The sequence below is a fragment of the Epinephelus moara genome, chromosome 20 (assembly GCF_006386435.1).
Source record: "Epinephelus moara isolate mb chromosome 20, YSFRI_EMoa_1.0, whole genome shotgun sequence".
NCBI lineage: Eukaryota > Metazoa > Chordata > Actinopteri > Perciformes > Serranidae > Epinephelus > Epinephelus moara.
The window spans coordinates 35110265-35134207 of NC_065525.1; the positions used below are offsets into that span (position 1 = coordinate 35110265).

The 23943-nt window shown below is 41.1% G+C and overlaps 1 protein-coding gene across 1 annotated transcript in view; it reads left to right on the plus strand.

The window, feature by feature from the left end:
* Window positions 1-1397: 1397 nt before the first annotated feature.
* lingo1a (leucine rich repeat and Ig domain containing 1a) overlaps window positions 1398-23943 on the plus strand; it is a 204465-nt gene continuing 181919 nt past the window's right edge. Inside the window, exon 1 of the mRNA XM_050072683.1 lies at window positions 1398-1580. The gene's annotated coding sequence lies outside the window, so the exon portion shown is untranslated. The remainder of the gene's footprint in view (window positions 1581-23943) is intronic.

A 23943-nucleotide genomic window follows, 5' to 3' on the forward strand; every position in this document is an offset into this window, starting at 1 on the left:
GTGTGTGTGTGTGTGTGCGCGCACGCATGGGGGTCGTCCATGCAAAGTAAACATTGCAGCGATGAAGTCAATGTTTACTGACAGTTACTTATATCTTGTCTTTTCACTTTATTAAGATCAGATTCTGCAGGTAAAATTACAATAATAAGGTGACTTGACTTGGACTTGATTTGACCTATTACAGGACTTGACTTGACTTGCCCAAGAAAAAATGACTTGAGACTTACTTGAGACTTGCACATGTGTGACTTGGTCCCATCTCTGCAATTTAGCAAGCTACAGTAATGCAGGAAATGAAAAGGCATAATGACAAGGAAAAAGATGAGGGTGCTGGGAATGTCAACATTTTTCTCAGACATAAAAAAGTTAGGAAGAAAAATTCTTTGTTACTAAAATGACAATATATTAACTTATCATACAGCAAAAAATAAACTTCCACGGCCACTGGCATTTCTGAAAACATTAGCAAAATCAACACTTTGTATGAGCTCGCAGCTTTCAGAAAATTTCCACGTTCATATGAATTCATCTCGTTGACAAAGAAACCACGGCCTCATTTAGAGGCAGCATTAGCATATATCAGATTGTAATGATGACTCGCAATTAAGTTTATGTCTGTTTAAATGTGATAACAGGGAGATGCTGATGAGAGCTAGCGGTTGCCACAGTTAGATGAGGTGCTTTGATAGTTGTTTGCAAAGTTAGTTGCTATGCACCAAATTGATATACTATCCTACCCAGGGTGTGTTTAGATCTTGGCTTTCTGCCCAGCGCATCAACCTCCTCCCTCTCTCATCTTTCTCAGCCATCTTCCCATCTTATTTATCTGTTCGGCTTTGTGCACGATGAAGGGGCATTACTCAGCGTTCAGATACACAAACACATCTGATTGTAACGGTGTTCGTGTTGTTCGCTTTCATCCCCTGCGTTTAGCTGCTCAACATCACCCGCAGTCTTTTCAGATGGAGATATGGTAAAAAATAATTTCATTAACTCCCACTGTTATGTTTGTGCCGATCGCACCGCGGTTCAAATTGAGGGAGACGTGGGGAGGGATGGAGAGACTCTCTCCTCCCCTCTTCCTCCTCCCTCCCCTCTCTCAGTCTCTCATCACATACTGCGGCTCCTCCCTCCACCTTGCCCTTCTCCGGATCCCCTCCCTTCCGCTGTGCCTCTCTTTCTCTCCGTCTCCATCCCTCCTTCATTCTCCCTCAATCTTTCAGCCTAGCTGAGACTAACAGAAGATACACCCTCCCCATGTGTGTGTGTGTGTGTGTATGTGTGTGGCTTGCTGTGTGAACCGCATGTGTCAGTGTGTATACACGTGTGGCTTCGCAGCTGACGGGAAGGACTCATGAAGTGCTCTGGACTTGGATATCAGATCCTTCTCCTTATGCATATTTACCACATTTTCTTCATTCTCAACACCCTCAAATCCTCCTATTAAAGAATCTCATTTTCCTCCTCTCGGGGCAGCATCTCGATGGAATCTTCAATCCTTTCCCCAGTATCTTGGATTTAATGAGCAGCCACCGTGGAATGAAGCAAGCAATTTCTGGATTCCCTTCGTTACAGCTCTGGTAAGGATATCTCTCTCCTGTCTCCTCCTCTCTCACACTCTCTTTCTGTATATCTGTCCCCTTTTCTTGCACTTCCTACCTGATTTACTTTTCATAACCTATTGACAGGTGCAAGCAGTACACATTATGGGATAGGGGGGCAGTTAAATGAAGCACAGCAAGCTATTTAGGACATGGAGAGGGGGAGAAATGAGGATGGGCTGGCTGGGGAGTGTGTGAGAGTGAAGGGACAGAAGCAGGGAACAGAAATGTGTGCAGACACCAGCAGTGTTGCTCATGCTCTCAGAGGCTGGAGGGAAAAATGCTCCACTTGGTACTTGCTATTGATCTGCTGTTATTTTCAGCTCCCATCCCTTAGAGACAACTTTGCATGGTCTACCTGACAGTGACAGTATCGGATTTTGAAAGAAGGGTGCTCTGTCATAATAAGGAGATAGATTCTGATTCTGTAAGTGAAATGGCTGCGTTTAACATTGTCATGTGTGTGCTGACTTCTGTTCACAGCATGAGTATGAGTGAATTTGTACAGTGTGTGTGTGTGTGTGTGTGTGTGTGTGTGTGTGTGTGTGTGCGTGCCCGATGTGCCTATGTAGGTGTGATGCGACAAGGTGCGACTTCCTTCTTTGGATGCTTGTCTGCATACCTACACATATTCTCGTAGAGACCTCCTCCTCAGCTGAAGTGGGGGGTGAGAAATTGCAGCTTCCCGCCATGTTGATTTGTCTGATTACTTGATAGGGCCTTTTGACAACAGCTCTGACTTATAAAGAGATCACCTGACACTGATTTGAGATGGCTGACTTGCAGATCCCAGGCATGTGTGCAGAGGAAGGCATTTAGTTTTATTGTATTCGTTATCATTCTTATCTTTAGGAATACATAATGCTAATCACATATACCTTCCGTGTTTGCTTCACTTTCTTTTTCACTTTGTCAGTTGGAGGCATGAGGTAAAGTTGATGTTGCTATTTTGGTCCCCTCTGCATGCTGGATGAGCTTCTTTCCTTTAATCTTTACTGCTGTCTTGTTATTAATTCTCTGTTCATCTCTCTCTCTTGTCTCTATGAACTCTACAGGGAGGGGAGTAAAGAGAGACTGTTAGAAAAGCGAGGGCGAGAGATGCTGGAACACAAGAAAGAGAAAGGGGAAGCTGGTAGTGGCACTGAAAGCAGTGAAGAGAATAGGAGAGAGGTGCTAGTCGAAGGTGAAGTGGGTAGAGAGCAAAGGCGAGAGGATATAGCAATGGAAGATTGACAGGAAGCCCGAGACAAGAGGACGAAAGGGACAGCGAAGGAGAGAGTGTTGTGCTAACAAGCTTCAGAAAGAGCTTTTAGGCAGGCAAACCTCTTCCGAGGGTTCGGGTTTTGGGAAGGGGGGTCATTTTACACACGCTTCCACGCTCTTCAAAGGAAAACATGATAGATAAGCCACGGGCCTGCACCTCACACATGCCTGGCTGCATTTCCTGTAAAGGACATCAATATTTATCACATTTCCTATTTCAGAGAAGAAACCATGATAACACCGAAGGATGGAACAATAATAAAAGATAAATCAAATTACCCCACCTTGGGTAGACCTTCTCCTTCTGTTTCATTTGTAATTCCTTTCCAGCACTTAGGCAAGGTCGGCTGACGCTCTGATGCATATTGAAATACAGGTGCAGCCACAGTGGTTGCATTGCAGGGCTTCTGGCACTTTGGCAATGATAATTGTGAAACATATATTTAAGCAGATTGGACTTAATGCAGAGAGTTGAAAGGTTTTGTATCATTAACGTATCACATATCTGGTCGCTGCTTATTTTGTCTTAATTCTTGATTAGTTTCTACAGCCAAGGTGGAAATGAGTAATGAAATATCAGCTTGGATTTAAGGGTTTTGAATAAACAACAAGGATCTGATTTTGTATAGTGAAGCTTTCATGAGGGTTTTAGTGCGGATGAAAGATGGAATCAAGAAGATATCCCAGGATGCATCACTATTAAATTCAGAGCTGATCCCCCGTATTTTTGAACCAGAGGTATTCTGCTAATTGATTGGTTTATTTGGTAATTATTAAGTGATGTCTCCCTCTTTCCCTCTCGGTCTCCCTGAGGCATACACACACATACATACACACAGGATGTGCCTTACTGTGGCTAGCAGGAGTCATTTTTATCCTGCTCGGCTGCAGTAAAAGCTTGCCATGCAGTGGGTGACTTGCATCCGAGAGTGACTCACAGTGCCCATGAATGCTCCTCCACCCACAGCCAGGCACCATTGATACTGCCCATCACCAAATGAGAAGTTAACAACTCATTTTTCCTCAACCTCCGAGGCAATTATTCTCAAGGCCGTTATAGCAAATGATGGTTATTACCGATGTGGTCTCATGATTTACCATGATGCATGAAATGAAGTTGGCAAATTTGTCACAGCAATTCAGAGCTAATGGTGTCCGTAGTGGTGGCTAGCATTGTTAAGTTTTGTGCAGATGAGCTTGTCATACCCATGTCGTCTCTTGCCAGACACAATTTAACACATAGCTGATGTAAAAAATGTTTTCAGAGCTGTTTTGATCCTTTTGCTAATACCCAGTCAAAACGCTATATAACCAGGGTTTTATCCCTTCACGTAAAACTTAATAGTGCCCACTATGATGGTTAAAAGTAAATTCAATTAAACAAGCTTTAATGCACCCCTCGATAATGACCATCTGCAACCTAAACAGGATGAAAGATTAGCTAATCGCTGCTAATTAATTCAAAATCCAGATGAATTTGTGGGGTTTTTTTTTATCACAACTAACAGCTAATAAGCCTTAGATACAGGAAGGAGGACAATTATTTTTTTAATGAATTATACTGAGGTCCTATTAGTCTCTTTCATAAATGTAAACTGGGTTAACAACTCATTAATAAACACATTTCACTGTAATGTAGTCCACCTAGAACGACTGCCTCACAAAAAGACTATACAGGTGAATCAGCTCCTCTTTTCTAACAGTGTTAACAAAAACTTCACATACAAAGTTTGTCAAAGAGAGGGTCTTTGACAAGAATGAGCATGTGAGATCAGGTTAGGGTTGAAGGCAGTGTTGTAGTCAGGACCACCTACACCGAGACCAAGTTATGACCAAGTCCAGAGTGTATCGAGTCCAAGACAAGACTAAGACTTTGGGAGGTTGAGATCAGGTCAATATTAAGACCAGATCAGTTTTTATTCCCACACTGCATGATCAACTTACAATAAAACACGTAAAGCAGAGTATTCAAATTGATTTAAAGATCCACATTCCCAACGCCCACAGAAAATAACTTGTTTGTATTTACAAGTGTACCATGAGAGATGTCTTGATAAAATTATCAAAAGGCATTTTATGAATGGGAATTTTCCTTTGTTTTCTATGAGCAAACAAATGCAAGCAACACTAAGACACTAAAATCAACTTAACCATAGTTATTCAGCACTCCTTTTTTGCACAGGTAATTTAGTAATATCCTCACAGTTTAGGTCTTGACCGGTCTTGAAATCAAGATTCCAAGACAAGACAGAGTAAAAATGTGGTTAAGTTTGAGACAAGGCTAAGACTAACCTAAGTGATCTTGACTGGAGATCAAGCACTGGAGTACTAAAACACTGGTTGAAGATGGGGTAGACAGGAGTACAAAATATCCAAACAAGCCAGTGCAGTGTCCTTTACTGTAATTATCTCAAATATAGATCTTATAGTTTGTGAGTTGGACATGAATTATTAACAGTCGTGGGCTTCTGGTTTTGTGTATTATATGAACAAGCATCACAATTCCATAACAGTGCATATGGGCTTGCTGTGATGCCAAGGTGGCTGAGTGCCACTGCTGATACTGGACAAAATTTCATACACTATTAAACATATGTGATGTTGTTACAGCAAAGACTTAGAACTATTGCTGGTTAGATAATTATCTGAGATATCCATATGCTTTAATGGATCCCTATTATAAACAGCATGCAGGAATAGGGAACAGAATAGTCTCATTTTGACCAACGCAGTTGATATGATGGAGGACCAAGAACAAAACCCTGAGGAACTCCACACAGAGTCTTTGCTTGGTTGTTCAAAAATCAAGCAGGACAATAAATTAATATATTTTAAAGTTGTTTAAAATCAAGCAGGACAATAAATTAATATATTTTAAAGTTGTTTAAATAAAAATACCATGATCTACCGTATTACAGATTGTAAAACAAATAATTGACTAATGTAAAAGAAAAGACTGGATTATGCACATTAATTACAGCTGGGACATTGTATGTTGTTTTTTTTCCCAAATTGATTGGTAGAAATAAAGGTGTACTTTTATATGACTTAATACAAATGGGATTTTAGTTGGCTGATACTGATAAGATCCATCTCTAATCATTCTGCAGCGCACTATCTTCTCCTTTTATTAGACATAAAATAAAAGCAGCCATCCAAATCACAGAAGTGTTATTTTATCTAATACTAAAAAAAGATGAGTCAGAGTTTATCATTACATCTGCCACAAATTTTAACATGTGTTATCTTTTCCAGAATCAGCAACTTGCTCCACACTCACACATTCACATGCACTTACATTTGGGATTAGTGAAATGCAGCTGTAGTCTGCAGCAGTTGGGGGTTAAGGACATTACTCAGCAGTTGTTGATGTTGGATGAGAGAGCAATATTTGTTCACTTCCCCTGCCTAGTTTTTTCCGGCTGGCTGAGCGAATCTAAATGGTATAAATTGGAAATTGTATAAATAATTCAGGAACAGCTTTTATCTTCTGTATTTGGAGGCATTACTAGGCCAACACAATAGTGATTCTTGTATGTTACAGTCTCAGGAAAGAATTCAACCCTCCCTGACCTTTTGTGCATTCTGTTGTTCTACAGAATCATATCAAATGCCTCCACTGGTGCCCTAGTTTTCATTTGGGATACATTGCCTCCATGGAAATTCTTTCAAAGAGCAAATCAAATGTTATTCAGACTTTTGTTCTTGTTCTTCATGGTGAAATAGGGCAAAGGATTATGAATCTGCATTAATTTACTCATCTATTCATTCATGAAAATAAACCAGTGGCTAAACTTCAGGATGGTTTGTTTGGTTATCCATGTGACATGTGCAAAATCTCAGACGCCACTGATTAGATTAGAGGGAATTTAGGGAAATGAAGGCTTTTGCAACTGCACTGCAGCATTTCAGAATTACAATGAGTTGCCCAGGAGGAGTGCTACAGTTACAAGGGAACATATTAGTTACTGATTGGCCAATATGGGCCCTACATTATTTATGAAGGAAGACATATTTAATATTATCACTGACTCAGAGAAACAAATTCACTAATTCCACAATCATCAGACTTTTTTTTCTGTTTTTTTTATGATGCCTGACATGAGAGACAAAAAGTTGCACACTTTGCCAACCCATCCATCCACTCTAAGTATTAGAGGATATACAATGACTGTTGGCTGTGAAAGCGTATACAGACAAAAAAAAAGAAAAAAAAAAGTAGCTCATCACAATTTGTATTATTTGTTTGCAGTGAATAATCAGAGAGCTAGAACATGGACAAGCCTGTTTACAAATATGGCATGATGATTGGCATGAGGATTCGTCTAAAGCAGGATTTATACTTGTGCGTTGACTCTATGCAGAGGCTACACTGTAGCCTACACATGTCTCCTTCGCTGTTGTACACATTTATACTTGTGCGGTTGTGTCTGTGTCACTCTGCAGTTACACCTCCAAACCACTAGTCAGTGTAAGGGTTTCTGTGAAGTGCTGTAAAGTTGAGTTGATTCAAAACACACATTAAACATGGCTTTATAGCAACAACTTCAAACACAAGTACACAAAGTGGCGTCACTATAATTTGCAACATTTACAGACAAGGCATTTGTCTTTATCTGGACACATTTTACCTGCAAATACAACATGCTAATGTTTTTAGCACAAGTCTATGGTATTTTACATTGTATAAATTAGCCTAGTGGCTAGGGGACGTTTCCTCTTCTCATATGAAGCCAGGAACAACAGCAAGATTTAACAAAGGTAAGGTTACAAAATTTGGCTCCTTTACAAGGTTCACTGATAAACAACAGTCTTATACTAAACACATTTTCCAAACAAATACACTATGCTAATGTTATTAGCACAAGCCTATGGCATTTTACATTGTATAAATTAGCCTAGCGACTAGTGCAGATTTCCTCTGCTCATATGAAGCCAGGATAAATAACACACAAGACTTAAAATGCTATTTTTGTGGAGGCTTTATTGTCTTCACAAATTATTGTTTCTTATCTGTGAAATTAAAGTAAATAAAAGCTTTGTTTCCACTGAGGGAAATGGTTTTAGCTTACAAAAATAGACAGGAGGTCTGTGTCATCGCGATGTGTAGTTCTGAGAAAGTGCATGTCAGGCTGCAGCGTAGGGTATGGCGTCAATTTGACACAGAATAATAAATCCAGCATAAATCTGAATTATCTCATTTAATTCCCCTCTAATGAAGCCTGGCCTTTGATTTATTGATTTTTGTGTAGAGATTATTTCTCTTAAATGCACTTTGATGCACTTGGATAATATCAATGTGATCTCATTCCTACTTGTCAAATTTTGCTGCTTGGGTAGAAGCACAGGGCATTACTGAGATGACATGGGGTTGGCGATAAGAAGGGGTCAGCAGTTAGGTTAAGGCAGCAAAAACTACCTGGTCATAGTTAGGAAAAGACTGCAGATGTCATAAACGTGGCTGTGAAGGCAGTGGTGTGTTGCTTAGAAATACTCAGCTGTGGGTGCAACCAGTTTTGCTGTTTGTTGGTCTCTAACACTGATTTCCTGGGTCAAAGTGCAGTGTTCCTTGGACCTGTCCATGTCCCCTCCCGCCCTCCTTGAGCAGACTTTCACGTTTCAAACTACATCAGTTGCTCTTAGTTTCAAATAATGACGCGGATGGGTTTATGTAAGAGTTGGTGGAAAGCCCAGTGCGTCTCACACAGATGCTAAACAGCACTTTGCTCAAGTGGCGTATTTTAAGCCCTGGAAGTGAGACCAGGCTGATAGTCTGTCTGTACTTCCTGTACTGTATTTATACCTCCAAAACGGAGTCACATGAGCCAATGCTGCTTGTGTTTATTAGAATAGTACAGGCAGAGAAAGCACCAGCTTTCTCACTTCAGTTTTTGACACTAAAACACAGCCAAGTGAAACTGCTTACAGCAGATAGTGTTGCTAAGGAGTGAGTGAAGTACGTACACAGTGAGGAGTGAGACACCTGAAGAGAAGCCTTGAATTTTACTACAGCTCTGCTCAGAATTATATACATTTCTTTCTGCCTTATCCCGAGGAGTTGGCCTCACTGTGTTAAATCACCGTTCAATCTCAATTGACAAAGTCACTGGCATTTTGTCCCACCTGTTAGTTTTGTCGAAATTGTTTGTGCCAGTCCGTTACTGACAGCCGAATGAAAGGACAAACAATACTGCTGGGTTGAAGCTCAATAGATTCTCTTTGATTGCTGGCACACATAGCGAGCCGCCTACTGAAATTGAGGGGGAGGTCAGATTGGAGGAATCCCAAATGTTCATCCAGATGCTCCTGGGTTGTTTTTTTTTCAACGGATGTGAGTGAAAAGATTGTGTGGGGTTTTTAGCTGCTAGCTTCCACATGCAAAGCCATAGCCCAATATTAATAGAAGTGCTGCTTGATATTTATGGTAAATCTGTATTTTCCTCTGGGTGTCTGAAAACAACAAACTGCAAACAAACCTTTTACTATGCTGGGGTGAACCTCCCGCTCAGTTGCAAGTATTATAATGAAAGAGCTTTGTCCAACAGTTGACAGTTAACACACATTTTATCTTAATTTAATTCCTCCACTATGATGCTCGGCTCAGCCCGCCTTGAATTTGAATTAGTCAGAAAGCGTGGGACAAAACAGCAGAGGCAATTTCTTTTTTTGCACAATCTATGAGGTGTGCGTGTGAGTGCTGGTGATTTTCACACCTGTTAGACAATTCAATGTGCCACTTGATTCCGTATCAATATGTGGTTCAGGACATTTTTCACACTCCCCAAAGGTTATCTATTTTAGACAATATGTGGGCCTTAATGTGTGAAGAAAACTGAGACCATCTGTATGCAGGATTCATGAGCATACAGCCTTTGAAAATGGTAAATGTCAGTGAGTCAGCATGGTGATGACTTACAAACGGGCGTTATTAAAATATTGCGTTCTTGGCTGGCTGACATCACTTTTCAATCTTGAAATTGGTCCTACCCCCTCCACCCATGCACAAACAAACACACACTCACAGTTGGAGGTAAATTAAAAATAATAATACATTTAGCGGAGACCTCTCCCTCGGCCCCCAGCGTGTGTGTTACTCTGATGCCCCGGAACACACGCTCCTTACAAATCCCGCTTTGTGACTAATATTTCCAAAGCTGTAACACTCACAGCTTGCTTGGAAACATGCTAAAACAAGATATAATTAAACCATGAAAATAGTATTTATTTGTTTTAGATTAATTTCAGGCTCAAAAGAGCTAGTCTATTACATAAGCACAGCTGGGTGAGAGGTGCCTCTTCCACGAACATCGCTCCTGGATCATTTCCCAGTCCTGACTCTACTGAAGTCTCCACTATGATCAGCGTCAGTTGAGAGTGAAAACACAGGCTGAAACAGGCTGCCAATATTTCTAATTATCATGGATGATGCACCCAGAGCTCTATTTTTGGACGAACGCAGCAGGAGAAAGCAAGGGACGTTACTCTCATCTACGAAATATAAAATCAAAGCATGTTTATTTTTTTTCAACTGATATTACATGTCAAGGCCAGGTCATAATCAAAATTAGCAGTAGGTATAAAATGAGATGTTGAAAATTAGAATCGATATCACTCCGGCCAATGAGGGCCCAAGGAAATTACATGGTTAATTGGATGGCTTTTAAAATGACACATAAGAGTGCGATTGTTGTATCTAACAGGAGGATGGTTGTGTGTTTCCATTTTCACGGTCAAATGAGTGTGTGTATTAGCTCGTTAGTAAGCAGCTGAGCTTGTAGAATGAGACATACTGTAAAAACAGAAAGTAAACAAGGTTGCTGACAAAGGAGGCCTGATCATCACCTACAAGCACAAGCCTCTGCAAAAGTTTGATTTTGAAAATAGGCAACAGGGATAGACACTAATCATTTTAAGCACTGGCCCCACGGGCCACCAAGCCCCTAAATTTGCTTGCCAAAGTACATCTTTGATGGCCCAGATGTAAACTTAGGCAAATACAATAGCCTACAGAGGAGGAAATTTAACACAACAGACTGAAAATATCTTTGTGAATATGATAAATTCTCTCACAGTCCTTCCATCCTGAGAGTAGTCAATACATAATGTGTTCAGAAAAAGGAACGAAAAAAATCTGACCTCTGTGGCAGCTGCAGGCCTGTAAAAACTCTGACCAATCCCTGCCATTCAGTGCGAATGGAAAGAACCAATCAGATGCCTTCATGTCTTATCCTGCCCGAGCCCCCCCTCCATCCTCCCTGCGTGCACTCATCACGTGTCACCGTTGCCGGAAATATTCAGCACACTCCTCAGCAGAAATACCGAGTTAGCAGGAGTTTGCTGAACAATGGCAGAGAAAATGCAGCCAAAAGTATCACTTCCAGCATTACTTGTAACGGCTCACCCCACTAAACAGGCTGAGAAAAGAAAGTCGGAGGCAGAAAATGCTGCGACGAAAAAGAGAGGACAAACCAGATATCAACATTGGTGCAGCTTTTGAACAGTGGAGACAACTGAGGGAGCTGAAGAGCCTGAAAAGTGATGCAGAGGTTGCTGTCTTTCTGTTGGACAGGTATTTATTTGTTTGCTTCGGGGGGATTTGTTATTTTACTCGGCTCTCCTCTGCCCTGCTGAATCCTACTGCAGGATGCGCGTTCAAGTTTGTGTGGGGCCGTGGCTTTGGACGGAGCACTGACAGGAAAGGGAGGAGGGGGTGGAGCTTAAAGGAGATGCTGCTTTCAAATCTTGCTAGCTCTCCAACATTACCAACTATAGCTTTAAATGCTTCATGTTTCTCTGAACAGAAACTCTCAGTCCTGCTGTGTTTAGCTCGGCTAGCTGTTAGCTCTATTAGCTCAGATAACTGTTAGCTCTGTCTGCCACACACTGCAGAACTCTGCAGCCCATCAACTGCTAGCAGCTAATAGCTACTGGCTCCTCTCCTAGTGATATTAGTACAAAGAGGTGCTCCTAATTCAGTTTGTCATTTGCTGTGTGCCAGTAATACATACATACAAACCCTGATCATCACAAACACATTTTCTGTCGTCACCATGATGACAGGACGCAGAAGTAGTCTCAAGCCCTGGCTACCTGGCGAAGAGTTTTGTGGAATGTTGAACTAAAATGAGCAGATGAATGAGGATGTTTGTAGAAGTGTAACATTGTCTTGGTGAAGGGTGCAGTATGGGGATTTTTATTTATTTCACTTTTGTTTAGTCAGGTAATCTTATTGAGATTCATTTTCAAAGAGTGCTGACAAAAAGAGCTGACAAAACTTAGCAGCCATAGGGGGCCAAAAGCCAAAGTTAATGTTGAATCCTGGGTAATATAATTAAGATATTGTGACAACATCTGCTTCACAAATGACAAGAAGTAGTTCTGAACACTGTCAGTCTTGATGGACATGCAACAGATGTAACTCAGACTCAAAAGCTCAGTGGGAAAATCTAGCTGGGGTCATGAAGTGGGATAGCCAAGCCACTAATGGTGCAAACTATAAACTAACACACAAATGACAATAACTAGCAAAAACCATCATGTCCTGAACAGACACACCATCGACAATAACAACAAAAATGACAGTTAGTTATGGAACAAAAAACAGCGAACTTAACAGCCAACTACAAATTACTCAGTCCAGCATGACGGGAAATGTGAGCATCGCTACATTATCTTTTGTGGTGCCACAAAAATGATCAAAACATCCCTGGGTTCACTGAAACAGAAGATGAAAACGCAGACATGGTTGATCTTGATGGTTTGAAAATTACTCTGCAGTGCTGTAATAAGAGTGAAAATAAAAAGACCTGACCAGCCCTACAGAAACACACTGTAGCTGTAAAACAACTCAAGTTGATATGAAGCACTGTGTTTGTGCATTTTAGACAGCAGGTTTCAGACAGTCCAGGGTTTTTATGTGATAGAAAAAGCTTCTAGTCTTTTCCTGACCAGGTCTCTGTCATCATTAGTATTCTGGTCAGCGCTGTGCACTCTCATCTTGGTGGCCATTTCCCATCTGAAATTATTTTGTGCCTTTTTGTACATGGCAGTCTCTTTCAGTGAAATACTGTCCAGGTTTAAATAAATAAACAAAAATCCTTTAATGCTAATAAATGCTAATGAGCACATTCTAAGAGGGCACTCTTTAAGAGTCAAGGAAAAAGAACAGGGGCTCTGGGCCTGTGCCTTTCAGTTGGTTCATTTGCTGAATGCTGCTGATTATTCAGCTAAATTTATCATCCTTTTGCATATAATTATACTGGAGCAAGCCAGTGGACACCGTGCCTCTTTGAAATATGGTAAAATGTTCTTCAAAAAATTACAGACAAAAGAGATTCAGAGTACATTGTATGTACTGTGCATGTTTGTGTTGCATCTAGGTCCTCAACATTGCATCTGTGAACCCATGTGGGGTCACTTCATATGCAGACAGTGTCCTCAGAGATGCGTGACACTGATGTATGATTGTTCTGCTGGATAAGGCACAGGCAATATATCAGCTTTGTATAATGCCACTTGTGATCTTCCTCATGTTCCTAAACATAGAATACAACAATATGCCATAGTCTAATTGATATGATGACATGAAAAGTCTCCATTTGCTGACATTATGAGAATGTTGGCACCTAAATGTGGGGACATTGGACTGACCACAAAAGACTGGAAAAACCATCTATGATAGCTCTTGTCTGCTAATTTGGCCTCCTGTGTGTTCAATTCACCTCGTATGTTGTACAGTGAAGCATTATGGCCAGCTACTGTAGTGCCGCTGACTAAAGGACTACATCACACTGTGGCCTCTAGTTTCGCAGACCGGGCGAGGCGGAGGCGCAGCGCACCTGCGCTTTGCCAACTGGGTGTGGCCAGGCGGATTTTGCAAGTTTGGCACACCGTGCGCGCTGGCGCAGCTACTCCTCTTTCCCACCTCCGTCCCTCCTACCTGCGCAAGTCGGAAAGAGGGAGGAGAGAAGGCATGGAGTGGGTTTTACACAGCCAATGCACATCACACCAATCAAATGAGCCCCTCTCCTCGCCCTTAAATGCGCCACGCAAAGGCGTAATGAGAGTTTACTCAATTCGCCATGGCAGAAGAGAGCAGCAGCGCCATACAGCCAAACTTCTCCCAGGAGGAAACTGATGTTTTGGTCCGGGAGGTCCAAGCCCAAAATATACGGAACTGCGAGCAGACCTCCACGGGCTGATGATGCAAAGGTAGCCTGGGAGGAGGTCACCACAATTGTAAATCAATGTTGCGTTTCTCTCGTGCGAGCACGCTCTCTCTTTCTCTCTCGCAGTCTCACTCTGTTTCTTTTCTTGTGACTTTTCTAAGATGACAGATGCTGAATATATACTCCCTATCTGATGCTGTGGCTGTTTGTGGTTGGCTGAGAGGGATGTGAACTCATTAGTTTGCAGCTGTGTTAATCAAATCAGGTTGGGTTTCCATTAAGCGTGCCAAACGTGCCAAACGGTGCCAATCCCCTTTGATCTGACATCAGATGTGACGGGACAGTCGATATAGAGAAACATTTATGTGCCGATTGCAGATAGTTGCATTGAATAGTGGTTTTGTGGGTATTTATTGCATCGTTAATGTGCCTGATATTCTGGAAACCTGCCTGTGAGGTTTTGGTGACGTGTGTGCACTGTCCGCCGGTCAGCCAAACTTTGACTTACACCGGCTGCGCTCCGCCTGCGCTGACAGTAGACCTGGTTTCAGTTGGCGAGCTTTTAGCGCACCTTCGGCAAAGCCTTTTGGCACGAAACTGTCACTGCGCCAAGCTGGATCTGTCGACACCTCCCCCTGCTGCGCCGCCACACCCATCTCAGCGCACCTCGGTCTGCCAAACTGCCAAATCGAGTGCGCCTCGGGTTGCGCTGCTCTAAACTAGCTCTGCGCGGGGTTCGCCACCCAGCGCCGCGCCAGGAACTAGAGGCCTGTGTCCTTTACTGACACAAATCAGGTTCATCTCCCTTTGTAATGTGCATTGCTCTCATACACTGGGGCCTCATTTATAACTGTTGTGTACACACATAAAAAGGCTTTAAATGTGCATACGCCACTTTCTAAGCATGATTGGGATTTATTTTAAAAATGTGCATACGTTTACAGATAATCTGACCCATGCGCAGGCACATTTTGGAGGCAGGGAGAACTGGCGATGCAGAGGGTGAGGTGCTGGAATGAAGCAAGACTGTAGAAGAGATGTGAGAGGATTCATGTATAATGATGCAATTGCACATTTAATTTCACTTAATATCATGCGATACTTATAGATCCGCTTCATCAAAAACATACAAACCAGCAGTGTTATCTGTTCTTGTGCTAGTGAGCCCTAACTTTTGTAAAAACAAGTAATGGCTTAAGTGTCTAAGTGGCACTGGTGAGCTTGTAAATTGTAAAAATAAATAAATAAAAAAAATACAAGCCAACACACATCTCAATTCAAATACCGCTCAATATTTCATCAGTGCTGTCTCACCATGATATTGCCCAGCCCTGGAGCGCAGAGGAGGGCCGGACTGTTGAAATGCTAGATGATGCCAGGATGTGGCAGGTGGCAGGATTCAGAGAGGTCTGTCTTGCCTTTCCTTGCTATTAAACGTGAATACATGGAATCCCTTTTTACGTAAAACCATGTTAAGGAATGAAATTATCGTCATCGGTTGTAGAAAACCAAGATAACATCAGATAACATTAAAGACTTTCAGAACACAGCATCAGCTGTTTTGATAAATGGTAAATGGACTGGACTTGTATAGTGCTTTTCTCGTCTTCCAACCACTCAAAACGCTTTTACACTACATGTCACATTCACCCATTCACACACGGTGGTGGCTGAGGCTACCATAAAAGGTGCCACCTGCTACTCAGTTACAATTTTCCCATAGGTGGAAAACAGCAGCTTAAGTGACGGGAAGTACTTACAGTACTTACAGTGCTTGTTTGCCAGACACTCTAAATTGCCATGATGAGCCCATTCTTTGGCTTCCTCATGAGTATACCCTCAAATGTCCAATTTTGTGTTTTGAGTCTCTTTATTCCACAACAGATCCTCTGCAGAGTTTTATAAATGAGGCTCCAGGTGTTTTAAATTTGAGTCATTTGTACTTGTTTGTCATTCAAACAACTCATGACAAAGTTTTCTACTGTGAGTTGTGTCTCCTTTTCTTTTTCAAATGGTTTCTTTTTCATCCGTGACCAGATACCAAAATGGTTTTGGAAAAGTTTCAGTTGTTTGAAGCTTCTACACGCCAGTGGTCCTCCCACGCAGGTGTTTTCACTCACTGTGATGTGTCCGATTAGATCTCTTTACAGGACTGTGGGTGTGCAAAGACATGCATCTCCTTTACTCTCCCATTAGTTTTGTTGCACCTGTTGGGTCAGGAGAGTGTTCACTTTTCATCAGTGTTGTTATTACACAGACTTTTTGTTGATGTTATTTAATTTCAATCACAGCTCAGCTTTAACCTGAGCAGAAGGCTAATTACCCGTGGTGAAATAAAACACCTGTGTCCATCATGCAGAGCTTTGAACCTTAACCTTTTTTTTTCACTTGGTCAGCCTCCACCTTGTAACAGTCGTGCTTGTCCGTCTCAGCCTTTTTCAACAATACTGGCTTTCACTGTGTGATCCTCATGTTTCAGAGATGTTTCAACAGTATACATCACATTTGCCTTATTCACTTGACAATAATTTCTCATTCCAGATACCCTACGGGAGACTGCAAGAGACATTTCATGACAGACAGTCTAGACTAGTCTGTCATATCCTCCTCTCCTGGCTGAGATTTCACAACTCTGTTTTTTTTCCTTTGGAGGAGGCTCTGGAGAGATTTGCCTGATAGTTTATGCAGTCTGTAGTTGGTACTAAAATTAGGGTATATGTATGCAGTTTGTAGTTGCTGAGCACCAACTAAAAGTAGGCTATTTCATCTTGTTTACATGCAGTACATATACGTGTGCATGCACTTGACTGCTCTGAATATTTAATATGATTTACTTTGAAATATGTATACATGCAAACAGCTATTTTTATTGGTAACTGCACACAAGGCTGTGTGCTTGCGCATAATGACACATGTTGGCAGCATGTGTTTGCGAATGAATTCCATCCCCACCTGGGACAAGCAATCTACATAGCATTACATTAATACTGCGTTGCTACTCATCACCTGCTCCATCAGGAGAGTAAGCACTGTCAGAGGCTGAGGGAGAAGATTATGATGGAGGAGGTTCAGGTTCTGTAGGAGAAGGCTCCCTGTAGCTGCAGTCCTCAGCTATAATGACCTTAAGTGGGCCAGGCTCAGGTGAGCTTTCCACACTTAAGCCAAATTGGAAAAGACCGTCAGAGCAGAGGTCTAAGTGGCACTGGTGAGCTCATGATCTGTCTGTAAAGGGGTTTGGGAAAGTTTTATACTGAGCTGAGCTGCTTTTAGTTCAGGGAAGCATTATGATTCTCATGAGAATTTAAAAAAAGTACACAGGTGATGGGCTTTAAAACAAAAGGGTGATAACTCTGTGACATTGTGTTGTTCTCTAAGAAGCAGTGTTCGGCTCATTGCTCACAAATTGTAATTTATGACTCATTTCTTGTTACACTTTTGAAAAGTCATATTATTTCTTTACATATTACTCCCTTCTAGGGCTGTCCCAATACCAGCTATTGGGCATCGACGCTTCTGGCTATGTGTGTGTATCAGTTTTCTGTCAATGCACCTAAAAAAATGTGACAATTAGCCACAACTATTCCAGATGATTGACTTTTAGGACATATTGGTAGTGTATCTGTAAGCTGGTCAAAGCTGGTCATATTTTGTTAAGCTGTCCTGGATTCAGTGGTGCAGTGGTACATCCATCCTGTGCAGCTGAGGAGGGCTCACCCTTGGTGGGATGTTTCAGGAGGTTTTAGTGTATGTTTCCTGCAGTGGAAAGAGTCTAAGGGTGCTTTCAGACCTAGAGTTGTCTTGCTTTGGACCACATCAGGGACCAGTTTTGTTGCAAAGCTGCATAACTGCTTAGAGTTGGTTCGTGTTGTCACGGCAGCATTTACAAGTGGACCAGATCAAATGCCTTGTGTGAGAAAGCTGCTCTTGATTGGTCAGAATTTCAATGCAGGAAAAATCCAGAAAGTAATCAAAACATTGAAGAAGAGTACACTTGCAAGATAAATGTGACACTTTCTAATGTCACAATGGAGGGACAACTACGCAGGTTGATTTTAGCGCTGCTCATCGTGGACTATATTGCTGTCATTGTTCATTTTAGTCAAACCATACAGTTTGAAAACGAGGCGCGGCTCCAACTAGAAAACAATGTTTTGATGCATTGGATGTGCTGAATGTGCATATTAAGGCAGTACAGGAGGAGGTGCACATTAATAATCCTCCAGGACTGTAACATGCTCATGTTTAACCCAAACAATGTGTCATGTGACTGCAGTTGGTTCGGATCCAGGTTGGAACACGGTCGGTTTTTTGATGCAAACCAAACAGGGCAGGTGTGAAAGCACTTTTAGTACCATTACCTGGAACAACAATGGTCTTGTCATCTTGTCGTGGGAATGTTTTCAGCTGCTGGTTAATGTTAGCATTTTCATCTTCCATGCTAGCTTGCTGCTACGTGATGTGCATGCGTGGGGACTATGAAAATCAATCCAAGGATGTGATTGATTGTTGTATTTTAAATCAGTAGATGGTTTGACTAAACAGATTGTAGGTTGTGACGAGTTATTTGTTTTTGGGCTAACTGTAATATTACTGGTGAAAGTTGATGAGTAATTCGTTACACTACTGGCCCATCACTGCCAAGAAGAGCGTGATGCTGTCATAGTTACACTGTCAGGTTTAGGGATTTAATTCACCCAGAAGCTACCTACAGTAGATTAAACATGTATTCACCCACACTCTAATATGCGTTGGAAAGAAGCACCGACCATGTTGCTTAAATGGCGTACAGTATGCTGTGATTACACCGGAGGTCAAGCCACTAATGATGATGATGTAGTGTTAATATGATTGAGGCCACAGTCTAATTGAAGCTGATGAGATGGGAATGTGTCGTCCTGCTGTGAGAATTTAAATTGTTCAGCACTTATAGTTCTTTCTCTTTATGATCACACTGTCTGTTTGATTGAAATGAATATATTGAAAGTTAAAACTTCCATCGAATTGATTTCATTAAACAACCCTATAGGGTTAGAAAGTTGATGCAGAGGAATGGCCACAGCATATTGGTATTCTGCGAGGCTACCTGCTCAGCACTCTAAACCAAAGCCGACATTTAATTTGCAACCAAAATGAGGTGAACTTTGTGTGAAGCGGGTCATTTTACTGCTGTAATCGAAGTGCCCCCTCTTTGCTCTTAATCTGGCTCTCACTGTATGGGAGGACACAGCCATGGATTGGTGTGTGTGTGTGTGTGTGTGTGTGTGTGTGTGTGTGTGTGTGTTCAGGAGAGAGAGTGAGAGAAAGAGTAAGTATAACCTTTTATAATTTCAACAGTATCATAAAATATGCATAACATATTCCATTTTTTTTGGGTCACTTTTATCCAAAGTGTCTCACAGTAATGTAAGTGAATACTTCAAATAAGGTATCAATGGGAATCCGAGCCTTTAAAGACAGCTTGAAGCCACATTTGGAGAGTGTCTTGCTTCAGTACTATACTTCCAGTTCAAAGTGAATGTTGTGGCGGGACATAATGTGTGGAAAAATTGTTACAACACGAGCAGACAGTGGACGAAACCCTCAAGGAGTAGACAGAAGAGGAGGAAGAAAGGAAGAGGTGAATTTTTGTCCCTTGATGTGACAGCTTGTGTCACTTTGAAAGTGTCAGAGCTGCAGTGTTTATGTGACTGTGGATGTTACCTTTAAGTGATTTGCGTGAAAAAATGTGAAATGTGGAAAAATGCTTTGGTGTGGATAATGGATCTTTCATGCCTGACACACATTGACTTAGCTGCTTCTCGCCTTTGTTTAAAAGGCACTTCTGCAGTTACCTGCAAGAGTCTATAAAAAAGATTATCTGAGATTCCTCAAATTGTGATATCATCGTCTTCAAAAACCAACTATGTACTCCAATACTGTTTTCAGTTTGCAGCCAGGAACTGGTTGGAAATTGATTTCCAGAGATTCCCCCTGGGTATTATTTTTTTTTCTTTGTGGCCAGTTCCTGCCAACTGCTGACTTCTTCCAGGCCAGGCTAATAAATTAATCTTTGTCACACATTTCCACTGAGCATACTGGCTTTAGTTTCATGGCTTTATTAAAAAGGATAGAAAGAATAAACACATAGAAATACATAAGGCATGATGGATATTCCTAAATAATGCCAGAGAATGGCTTTCAGCCCTGTCTCCCAGGGGTTTATATATAATAATAATAAATAATAAATTTTATTTTTAACGCGCTTTTACAAGTGCTCAAAGACGCTTACATAAAAATAATAACAGTTTAAAATACAAAACAATATAGAATAATAACACAATTAGAATACAGAAACAATGTAAAAGATCAGGGAGAGATAGAATATGATGGGATAGGATAGAACAGAAAATTAGACATATTTAGTTTACAGATTAAAAGCCAATTTAAAAAGGTGGGTTTTTAGGAGAGATTTGAAGGTGTGGGGGTCTGTACAGTCTCTGACAGTCTCTATATAACTAATATAGAATAGCAAATCCATTGAGGGAAACATAATGAAGAGAGAAATTCATTTTCTATTAACATCATGAATTCATATTTGTAACTAACATATCCGCCAAGTACGGTCGGGCCGGATGTAAAAATCATCCAACCGGTTTGATATTAAAAGCTGGACTGGATTGGTATACCAAATTTTACCCCTGGGTGTCGAATTTGACTTAGGGGGCGATCACACAGAAATGAGACGCTAGAGACGCGGACACTTCAAAGACGCTTGAAACGCTGGAAGCGCTTATTCAATGCGTGCTAGACAAAAAAAACACAAAGGAGCGCCTGTGGAGCGGGGATGCGTGCGCAACACACACACCTCCTGTCATCTCCCTATGTCTCCCCTTGAATATAGTGTTTCCCTCAAAGACAGTAGAGACAGTACTAGCCAGGGTATGAAATTAACAAAATATTTTGGGGGCATTTTCAAAATGTTTGGGGGCCATCAAAAAATTGTAATTATGTTATAACAATAAGCACATGAAAAGCAAAACCAACTAAGATAGTGTCTTCACTAGTGTAGAAAACACTATAAATGAAATAAATAATGGGTTACATAAAGTTATGGTTGCAAAATATCACTCAGATTTCCTATAATTCAACCAGTTTAAATGTGATGATTTAACTATTAATCTACTGATAGCAGTACTAATGTTTCACCACATTACAGTTACTTTTACTGTTAAAAAGGCCAAATTACTATAAATTCCTTAGATGCAATCCTGGAAGTAAGTTAATTTAAAATTTAACATTCATTCTACCTTAATTTTTCATTAATTTGTCATTGTGTAGACACAGATCACCCAAGAAATGGTTAATTTATACTTATGGTACAGCAAAGCCCCCTCCCCTTCTCTGTCAGATTAATCTCCCGTAATCAGTGCAATCTTGTTGATTATGTCTGGAAAATGAGTTGTAGACGTGACGATAAATTAATTTAATGAAAATAAAATTAGATTTTAATGTCAGAGTGTAATACTGTTAAAAATATAAATACATATAGTTGTTTCAAAAACTTGGGGGCAATTTTGGCCCCCGGAACATGGCTTTTGGGGGCATTCTTGGATAAATTGCGGGCCAAATGGCCCGTGGCCTTTGCTAATTTCTGACACTGGTACTAGCTTGCATGAAACTATCACGAGCTATCAAATCAAATCCAACTTTGTTTATATAGCACTTTTCATACATAAAAATGCAGCACAAAAACTGTGAACTACGAAATAAGGTCACCAGCCCTCTCACATATCCCACTGTCTGAAAGTTAACTAGCTGCTACGACGATATCATCGTCGTCAATTACATTGTACTCGCCAGACAAATTCGTTGCGCTGCTCGCACAGCTTCATGCGTGTCTCCTCCTGTGTTTGTTCGAGTACTGAGGTGTGCGTGTGTTGTATAATTCTTAAAAATCAAATATTGTCAGGATAAATTTCTCGTCTTCGGATTGCATTGTTTTGTCTGTCGCTTGTAACTGCCGTAAACTGCCGTAACTGACCAAACTGCCGTAACTGCCACAACAAAACAGGAAGGAGGATTTGATTGGCTGCCTGGGCCAATGACGACAATGACGAATGGTGCTACTGGAGTCTGACGCTCAAAAAGTTGAAAATATTTTAACTTTTCAGCGTCTACACGCGTCTACAAAAACGCGCGTCTAAAAAGACGCCGGAAAAACGCCCGTCTAAAAAGATGCTTGAACGCCGGTCAGACGCGTCGTATCATAGGAAAACAATTGTTTTACTGGCGTTGTGCTTCTAGTGTTTCATCTCTGTGTGATCGCCCCCTTAGAGGTCGCCCCCGAGTGGAACATAATGACACTGTGTCCTAATATCAAACATGGATCAGACTATCACGTTGCATTACGTAACTTAAGAACCCTCTGTCCACACTGAATCCATTGAATATGCACTTACGTACACTTTTGTTCGGCTTAGTTTATGTGAACAAACCCCTCCTACCAATCGGCTGTGTGCTTTAGATCAAACTGAAGATGTAACCACTTACAAGATGGTTGAATAGCCTATTTGCTGTCTTCTAATATTTGCAGGCCTACTTTTTATCCATCCACCTCCATCTTATTTTGCTTCTTGTCGTGAAATAAGGAGATTTGGTACAATTAATTCCTTGCTCCTTGTCCATTGTGGTGCTTTCAAAGCATGCAACAGGGATAATAGAAACAGGGCATCTGATGAAAGTTCCCCTCAGAACGGAGCGTCACGTTGCACGTGGCCAGTTAGGACACCACTTTAGTTGGCTTCATATCCAAAATGTTGCCATATTGGTGCAGTTTTGTTTGCTTGAGAAAATAACTCCTGCCAAAAAACACATGCACTTTCTCGTAAACAAGAGCAATGTGTGCCGCTCTTCCCCTCCCACCTCTACTGAAATTAAATGTACTGTATGTGTGTTGCCGTGCTTGGCTCATGGGAGTAAACCAGGAAGCAGTCCAGAGCGGTCTCGTAAGGCAGCAGGTCAGGATGATGGAAGGGTCACAAAAACACAGACCTTCAGATCTGTGTGAACTTTGAGTCATTTTGAGGTACATCCTCATCATTTTCTTTTCCTAGATCTAACCACAGTAACTTATCTTGCCTCAATCTAACCTCCATAACTTAACGTTAATTACTTAACTGCACGTTATGGACGTAGCATCATTCATGAGGTGCTAGTTTCTAGGATATCATACAAAGTGTTCTATGAGAATACGTTATGCCATGACACTATCGGTACAAACGGCAGACTTTTGAATTAGCCTGAACATGTCATAATGACAATGCTGGGTCAGACGATTAGCATTAAATCAAACTGGTTTAAGCTCATACACCTCATACAGCTGCAAAACCGGAAATCGCCCCAGGTGTGCGGGCAAGTTGCAAAAATGTTGACAATGAAAGTATCAGCAAAATGTTCACTATCAATATTTTTGTTAACATTTGACTGAAATCACTATCTTATCTTAACCTAATCAAAGTGCTTTTGTTGCCTAAACCGAACCACAGACACTAGTCTGGTCACAAACCTTGATTGTACACCATTCACTCCAACCATCTCTCTTTAATTCCAGCGCAGTACATGAATGTAGTGTTTTATCAACTAAAAGAATCATCTCTGAATATATTCCAGGCAATGATTATGTTGTCACCACAACATAATTATGAATACAGTTTAGTGAAATAGACACATAACTTCTAGTAGACAGGGCTGTGACCTTGGGTCCTTTGTTAATTGGTACGATGAAGAACAGTTTTAATGTGATAATAATTATGATTCCTAGAAGCCTAAAAATCCTTCTCACACTGCGGGCTGGTGAAGCCAAACAGCCCAGTAACTGAGAGGTTTGGTTATCTGCCTCTGCCAGAAATCAGTAATCACAGCATAATTCTCTT